Source organism: Oncorhynchus tshawytscha, linkage group LG15 (genome assembly GCF_018296145.1).
Source record: "Oncorhynchus tshawytscha isolate Ot180627B linkage group LG15, Otsh_v2.0, whole genome shotgun sequence".
Classification (NCBI taxonomy): domain Eukaryota; kingdom Metazoa; phylum Chordata; class Actinopteri; order Salmoniformes; family Salmonidae; genus Oncorhynchus; species Oncorhynchus tshawytscha.
The window spans coordinates 38,298,282-38,306,746 of record NC_056443.1 but is presented as its reverse complement, the minus strand read 5'-3'; the positions used below and the strand labels follow the sequence as shown (position 1 = coordinate 38,306,746).

The 8,465-nt window shown below is 50.2% G+C and overlaps 1 long non-coding RNA gene across 1 annotated transcript; it reads right to left on the bottom strand.

The window, feature by feature from the left end:
* Positions 1-283: 283 nt before the first annotated feature.
* LOC112237688 lies at positions 284-6,697 on the bottom strand. The gene is made up of 4 exons (XR_006078985.1): positions 6,654-6,697; positions 5,152-5,268; positions 1,262-1,352; positions 284-629 (listed from the first exon to the last, which is right to left on the bottom strand). It is a non-coding gene; the product is annotated as an uncharacterized LOC112237688 (long non-coding RNA).
* Between the last annotated feature and the right edge of the window lie 1,768 nt (positions 6,698-8,465).

The following is an 8,465-nucleotide window of genomic DNA, read 5'->3' as shown; positions in this document are numbered from 1 at the left end:
GGGCCAGAAGGAACAGAATCCTCCTTCAACAGGAAGTGGGCCAGAAGGAACAGAATCCTCCTTCAACAGGAAGTGAGCCAGAAGATACAGTATCCTCCTTCAACAGGAAGTGAGCCAGAAGATACAGTATCTTCCTTCAACAGGAAGTGGGAAGAAGGTATATAGCATCAGTATCTTCCTTCCTGTCAGTTTAGTGGTTGTCTGTCCAAATGCACAATAAGATAAGACACATAGTTTAATGATACAGAGAATTATCTTCACAAACGGATCTGAGTCCCAGCAGTAAGATAGACACATAGTTTAATGATACAGAGAATCAAAAGTAGTGCACTACATAGGGTGGCATAGGGTTCTGGTCTAAAGTAGTGCACTACATAGGGAATAGGGTGCATTTGAGATGCAGTTATCTCCACACACAGAGATAATGCCCTCTCTTCCACTCCTGTATGTAGCCAGGATATATCATGAGAATTCTCCATTGAAAAACAATACATCTCTATATTTCTTCATATATTTGTCCTCTCTCTCTCGGTCTCTCTCTCTCTCTCCCCGTCTCAGTCGACCAGAGACTTGAGGTCTGGTAAGCCGGTCAGTTTGAGGTCCAGCAGCATCTGACCATAGGCTTTACCCTAAAGCAGAGAGGAAGAGAGAGAGAGAGGTTTAAACCCTTCATGCAGTAAGCCTTACAGGGATAAATTATGTTCATGTGTTAGCAGAAATCTCACTAAGAATTCACCCTTTTACTGATAGACTAAACAACGCGTGTCTGTGCCTGCGTGTGTGTGTGGTGTCTGCGTGTGTGTGCGTGTGTGTCTGCGTGTGTGTCTGTGTGTGTGTGTGTGTCTGTGTGTGTGTGTGTGTGTGTGTGTGTGTGTGTGTGTGTGTGTGTGTGTGTGTGTGTGTGTTTAACCCTTTGATGTAACTCTGAGTTCTAGTGGGCCAATAAAAGGCTTCACAGGGTTGTTTTCACCACTGCCTGGGGTCTGACAGAGAAAAGGGGGAATGGAGGGAGAGGGAGGGGGTAAAAGAGGGGGAAGGTAGGAGTGAAATGGGGAAGGGTTTAAAGAGAAAAGAAAGGGGGAATTAGGATAGAGGGAGGGAGGTGAGGAAGGAGGGAAGTGTGGGCCTAAGAGGTCAGAGGTGATGGGTAGAAGGTGAGAGGAATCGGGGGAAAGGGACAGAGGAGAGAAAGGAGTAGGGGGTTGTGGGATACGGGAAAAGAGGTGAGGGGTTATGGTGTGTGTGTGTGTGTGTGTATTACCTGAGGGTCACAGCGTATCGATGCCACCCCACCGCCTCCCAGAGAGCTTTGCAGGACAAAGTTGAGAGCATGAATCCCTGGTAACTCATAACTACAGGAGAGGAGAGAAGGTAAGAACACACACACACACACACACACACACACACACACCACCCACCAGCTCTTGTTAGCATAATCACTGTCAGACGTGGAGCTGTGGTTAGATGCATGAGGAAACAGTCCCAAAAGGCAACCTATTCCCTATATAGTGCACTACTGTTGAAGAGGACCATTTGGGTCATGGTGCACTACATAGGGAATAGGGAATCATTTGGGACTCCAGCCTACAGCCCTCCTCCACCCTAAACTGATCCCTTGGTGTGGAGGCTCATTAAAACACATCTGCTGCCTGTTAAATTACCATGGCGACAGGAGACGTCCCCCCTCTCTCCAGTAATACCATGGTCACCCCCTCTCTCCCGTAATACCATGGTCATTACCCCCCAATCTCCAGTAATACCATGGTCACCCCCTCTCTCCCGTAATACCATGGTCATTACCCCCAGTCTCCAGTTATACCATGGTCACCCCCTCTCTCCCGTAATACCATGGTCACCCCTCTCTCCCGTAATACCATGGTCATTACCCCCAGTCTCCAGTTATACCATGGTCACCCCTCTCTCCCGTAATACCATGGTCACCCCCTCTCTCCCGTAATACCATGGTCATTACCCCCAGTCTCCAGTAATACCATGGTCACCCCCTCTCTCCCGTAATACCATGGTCACCCCCTCTCTCCCATAATACCATGGTCATTACTCCCCAGTCTCCAGTAATACCATGGTCACCCCCTCCCTCTCCAGTAATACCATGGTCACCCCCTCTCTCCCGTAATACCATGGTCATTACCCCCAGTCTCCAGTAATTCCATGGCCATCCCCCAGTCTCCAGTAATACCATGGTCATCCCCCAGTTTCCAGTAATACCATGGTCACCCCCCAGTCTCCAGTAATACCATGGCCACCCCCCAGTCTCCAGTAATACCATGGTCATCCCCCAGTCTCCAGTAATACCATGGTCATCCCCCCAGTAATACCATGGTCATCCCCCAGTCTCCAGTAATACCATGGTCATCCCCCAGTCTCCAGTAATACCATGGTCATCCCCCAGTAATACCATGGTCATTACCCCCAGTCTCCAGTAATTCCATGGCCATCCCCCCAGTCTCCAGTAATACCATGGTCATCCCCCAGTTTCCAGTAATACCATGGTCATCCCCCAGTCTCAGTAATACTATGGTCACCCACCAGTCTCCAGTAATACCATGGTCATCCCCCAGTCTCCAGTAATACCATGGCCACCCCCCCCAGTCTCCAGTAATACCATGGCCACCCCCCAGTCTCCAGTAATACCATGGCCATCCCCCAGTAATACCATGGTCATCCCCCAGTCTCCAGTAATACCATGGTCATCCCCCAGTCTCCAGTAATACCATGGTCATCCCCCAGTCTCCAGTAATACCATGGTCATCCCCCAGTAATACCATGGTCACCCCCCTCCCCAGTCCCAGTAATACCATGGCCATCCCCCAGTCTTCAGTAATACCATGGTCACCCACCAGTCTCCAGTAATACCATGGTCATCCCCCAGTCTCCAGTAATACCATGGTCATCCCCCAGTCTCCAGTAATACCATGGCCATCCCCCAGTCTTCAGTAATACCATGGGCACCCACCAGTCTCCAGTAATACCATGGTCATCCCCCAGTAATACCATGTTCACCCCCCAGTCTCCAGTAATACCATGGTCACCCCCCGTCTCCAGTTATACCATGGTCACCCCCCAGTCTCCAGTAATACCATGGCCATCCCCCAGTCTTCAGTAATACCATGGTCATCCCCCAGTCTCCAGTAATACCATGGTCATCCCCCAGTCTCCAGTAATACCATGGTCATCCCCCAGTAATACCATGGTCATCCCCCGGTCTCCAGTAATACCATGGTCACCCCCAGTCTCCAGTAATACCATGGCCATCCCCCAGTCTTCAGTAATACCATGGTCATCCCCCAGTCTCCAGTAATTCCATGGTCATCCCCCAGTCTCCAGTAATTCCATGGTCATCCCCCAGTCTCCAGTAATACCATGGTCATCCCCCAGTAATACCATGGTCACCCCCCAGCAATACCATGGTCACCCCCCGTCTCTAGTTATACCATGATAACACCCCCCCCAGTCTCCAGTAATACCATGGCCACCCCCAGTCTCCAGTAATACCATGGTCACCCCCCCCAGTCTCCAGTAATACCATGGTCACCCCCAGTCTCCAGTAATACCATGGTCATCCCCCAGTCTCCAGTAATACCATGGTCACCCCCAGTCTCCAGTAATACCATGGTCACCCCCCCAGTCTCCAGTAATACCATGGTCACCCCCCCCAGTCTCCAGTAATACCATGGTCATCCCCCCCAGTCTCCAGTAATACCATGGTCATCCCCCTCCAGTAATACCATGGTCACCCCCCAGTCTCCAGTAATACCATGGTCACCCCCCCCAGTCTCCAGTAATACCATGGTCACCCCCAGTCTCCAGTAATACCATGGTCACCCCCCCCAGTCTCCAGTAATACCATGGTCACCCCCCCCAGTCTCCAGTAATACCATGGTCACCCCCAGTCTCCAGTAATACCATGGTCACCCCCCCAGTCTCCAGTAATACCATGGTCACCCCCCAGTCTCCAGTAATACCATGGTCACCCCCCCCAGTCTCCAGTAATACCATGGTCACCCCCCAGTCTCCAGTAATACCATGGTCACCCCCCAGTCTCCAGTAATACCATGGTCATCCCCCTCCAGTAATACCATGGTCACCCCCCCCAGTCTCCAGTAATACCATGGTCACCCCCCCCCAGTCTCCAGTAATACCATGGTCACCCCCCCCAGTCTCCAGTATTACCATGGTCACCCCCCCCAGTCTCCAGTAATACCATGGTCACCCCCCCAGTCTCCAGTAATACCATGGTCACCCCCCAGTCTCCAGTATACCATGGTCACCCCCCCCAGTCTCCAGTAATACCATGGTCACCCCCCAGTCTCCAGTAATACCATGGTCACCCCCCCAGTCTCCAGTAATACCATGGTCACCCCCAGTCTCCAGTAATACCATGGTCACCCCCCCCAGTCTCCAGTAATACCATGGTCACCCCCCCCAGTCTCCAGTAATACCATGGTCACCCCCCCCAGTCTCCAGTAATACCATGGTCACCCCCCAGTCTCCAGTAATACCATGGTCACCCCCCCCAGTCTCCAGTAATACCATGGTCACCCCCAGTCTCCAGTAATACCATGGTCACCCCCCCAGTCTCCAGTAATACCATGGTCACCCCCCCCAGTCTCCAGTAATACCATGGTCACCCCCCCCAGTCTCCAGTAATACCATGGTCACCCCCAGTCTCCAGTAATACCATGGTCACCCCCCCAGTCTCCAGTAATACCATGGTCACCCCCCAGTCTCCAGTAATACCATGGTCACCCCCCCCCCAGTCTCCAGTAATACCATGGTCACCCCCCCCAGTCTCCAGTAATACCATGGCACCCCCAGTCTCCAGTTATACCATGGTCACCCCCCCCTCCAGTAACCAGTAATACCATGGCCATCCCCCCAGTCTCCAGTAATACCATGGTCACCCCCCCCTCCAGTAACCAGTAATACCATGGCCATCCCCCCAGTCTCCAGTTATACCATGGTCACCCCCCTCCAGTAACCAGTAATACCATGGCCATCCCCCCAGTCTCCAGTAATACCATGGTCACCCCCCAGTCTCCAGTAATACCATGGCCATCCCCCAGTCTCCAGTTATACCATGGCCATCCCCCTCCAGTCTCCAGTTATACCATGGTCATCCCCCAGTCCTACCGTGTGACAGCATCATGTGTGTCTGGCTGTATGAGGTGATGGAAGTATTCCCCACCACTGTTTCCGTCAGGTGTTTCTTCAGGTAAGGGAAGTAAAGGGGGTGGCGTGATATCACACCTGAGGGGGAGAGAGACCATTAATATCACACCTGAGGGGGAAGAGAGACCATTAATATCACACCTGAGGGGGAGAGAGACCATTAATATACACCTGAGGGGGAGAGAGACCCATTAATATCACACCTGAGGGGGGAGAGAGACCATTAATATCACACCTGGGGGGAGAGAGACCATTAATATCACACCTGAGGGGAAGAGAGACCATTAATATCACACCTGAGGGGGAGAGAACATTAATATCACACCTGAGGGGGGAGAGAGACCATTAATATCACACCTGAGGGGTATCAACATTCAATGTTCCTCTATTTTACTGTGAATTAGTCAGTGATGTAACAGTCTCTACTGTACTGTGAATGAGACATCCTCCAGCTGAACTATACAGGACATGAGACATCCTCCAGCTGAACTATACAGGACATGAGACATCCTCCAGCTGAACTATACAGGACATGAGACATCCTCCAGCTGAACTATACAGGACATGAGACATCCTCCAGCTGGGGAGAGAGGACATGAGACATCCTCCAGCTGAACTATACAGGACATGAGACATCCTCCAGCTGAACTATACAGGACACGAGACATCCTCCAGCTGAACTATACAGGACATGAGACATCCTCCAGCTGAACTATACAGTTTTTGTACAGTGAGTCTTACCGATGTTACTAGAGTCTCATTGTATCCACCTGAGTGTAGAGAGACCATTAATATCCAGCCTGAGGGGAAGGGGACCACTGGGCAGATCTGAGAGGGAGAGAGACCAGTGAAGAAGGAAACCTTAGGGGAGAAGGGTCAGACCAGCATTAGACTCTGATTTTCATTTGAACCAGCCATCTCTTCATTCACCTGGAGGAACCAGAGACCATTCCTATCTACACCTGAGGGGTAGGTCAGAGACTGCATTAATTCATTCCTGAGAGGGAGTGTGTAATATCACTGGGGGGGGAGAGAGACCATTAATATCGGACCTGGGGGAGGGGGACCATTAATAGTGTGAGGGGGGGGGACCATTAATATCACACCTGAGGGGGGGAGAGACCATTAATATCACACTGAGGGGTATTTCAATGTAGTGTGTAGAGGACTGGGGGGTTGAATGTGTAGAGGACTGTTCCTCTATTTTAGAGGACTGGGGGGGGTTAGTCAGTGTGTAACAGTCTCTACTATACTGTGAATGAGACAGTGATGTAACAGTCTCTACTATACTGGGGGGTCCAGCTGAACTATACAGGACATGGGACATCCTCCAGCTGAACTATAGAGGACATGGGACATCCTCCAGCTGAACTATACAGGACATGGGACATCCTCCAGCTGAACTATAGAGGACATGGGGGGTCCTCCAGCTGAACTATACAGGACTTTTGGGTGAGTCTTACCGATGTTACTAGAGTCTCCCTTGTCTCCACTCCTGGTGTAGGGACTGGGGGGTTGTAGGAGTGGGGACCACTGGGCAGATCTGGAGAGTGTGAGAGGACAGTGAGGGGAAAGATTAGCAGGAGAAGGAGAAGGGTCAGGGGGGAGAAGGGTTGACCAGCATTAGAGGACTGGGGGGGGTTTGATAGCAGGAGCCGGGAGAAGGGGGTCAGACCAGCATTAGTGTAGAGGACTGGGGGCTCTCTTCATTCATGGAGGAACCAGGGGGTTGAGTATCTAGAGGACTGGGGGGGTCATCTATTAGTTCTGGGGGGGGTTCATTCATGGAGGAACCAGGGTGTTCCTATCTACAGAGGACTGGGGGGTCTATTAGTTCTGCCTCTCTTTCATTCATGGAGGAACCAGGGTGTTCCTATCTAGAGGACTGGGGGGGTCATCTATTAGTTCTGAGGACTGGGGGGTCATGAGTAGTGTGTAGAGGACTGGGGGGTTGAGTAGTGTGTAGAGGACTGGGGTGGGGGGTTGAGTAGTGTGTAGAGGACTAGGGGGTTGAGTAGTGTGTAGAGGACTGGGGGGTGGGGGGTTGAGTAGCGTGTAGAGGACTGGGGGGTTGAGTAGTGTGTAGAGGACGGGGGGGGTTGAGTAGTGTGTAGAGGACTGGGGGGGTTGAGTAGTGTGTAGAGGACTGGGGAGGGGGTTGAGTAGTGTGTAGAGGACTGGGGGTTGAGTAGTGTGTAGAGGACTGGGGGGGGGGTGAGTAGTGTGTAGAGGACTGGGGGGTTGAGGGGGTTGAGTAGTGTGTAGAGGACTGGGGGGTTGAGTAGTGTGTAGAGGACTAGGAGGGGTTGTGTGGAGACCAGGTGATGGCGTACCTGCGACAGGTACAGCTTTCTCCTCCGCTGGGGGCGGAGCCTCAGAGTCTGACTCTGCCCCAGTGTGTGTCTCGGCGTGCTCTCCACCAATGTGCACGTCCACCTGCAGTGATGTCATCGATAAACAATGAATTAATACATCAACCAATGAATCAAATCAGTTGAAGTCTATCGGCCACTAAATAAAACCATTCAATCTACACTAACCGTAAATACATGATCCGCTTCGATCAATAAATCAACCCATTAATTAATATACCAGCAAATCTATCAATTCATCTGATCAGTATCAATGAGGAGTAATATTGCGATGACTTTACCTTCAGCTGAGACTTTGAATGCATGAAGAAGAAAGGTTTCAGAACCGGAGAGCTGGAAAAGTCATCATGAAAACAAACATGAAAAACAATCATGAAAACAAACATGAAAAACAATCATTAAAACAAACATGAAAAACAATCATGAAAACAAACATGAAAAACAATCATTAAAAACAAAAAAACAATCATGAAAACAAACATCAATTAAAACAAACATGAAAAACAATCATTAAAACAAACATGAAAAACAATCATGAAAACAATCATGAATGTTACGGTTTTCTTCCGTCGAAGGAGAGTCGGACCAAAATGCAGCGTGGTAAGTTAGATACATGTTTAAAAACGAAAAAACACGATCAATACAAAACAACAAACGGAATGAAAACCTATACAGCCTATCTGGTGACAACTAACACAGAGACAAGAACAATCACCCACCAAACACTCAAAGAATATGGCTGCCTAAATATGGTTCCCAATCAGAGACAACGAGAATCACCTGCCTCTGATTGAGAACCGCCTCAGGCAACCATAGACTTTGCTAGAACACCCCACTAAGCCACAATCCCAAAACCTACGAAAAAAAACCCATACATAAACACAACACAAAATAAACCCATGA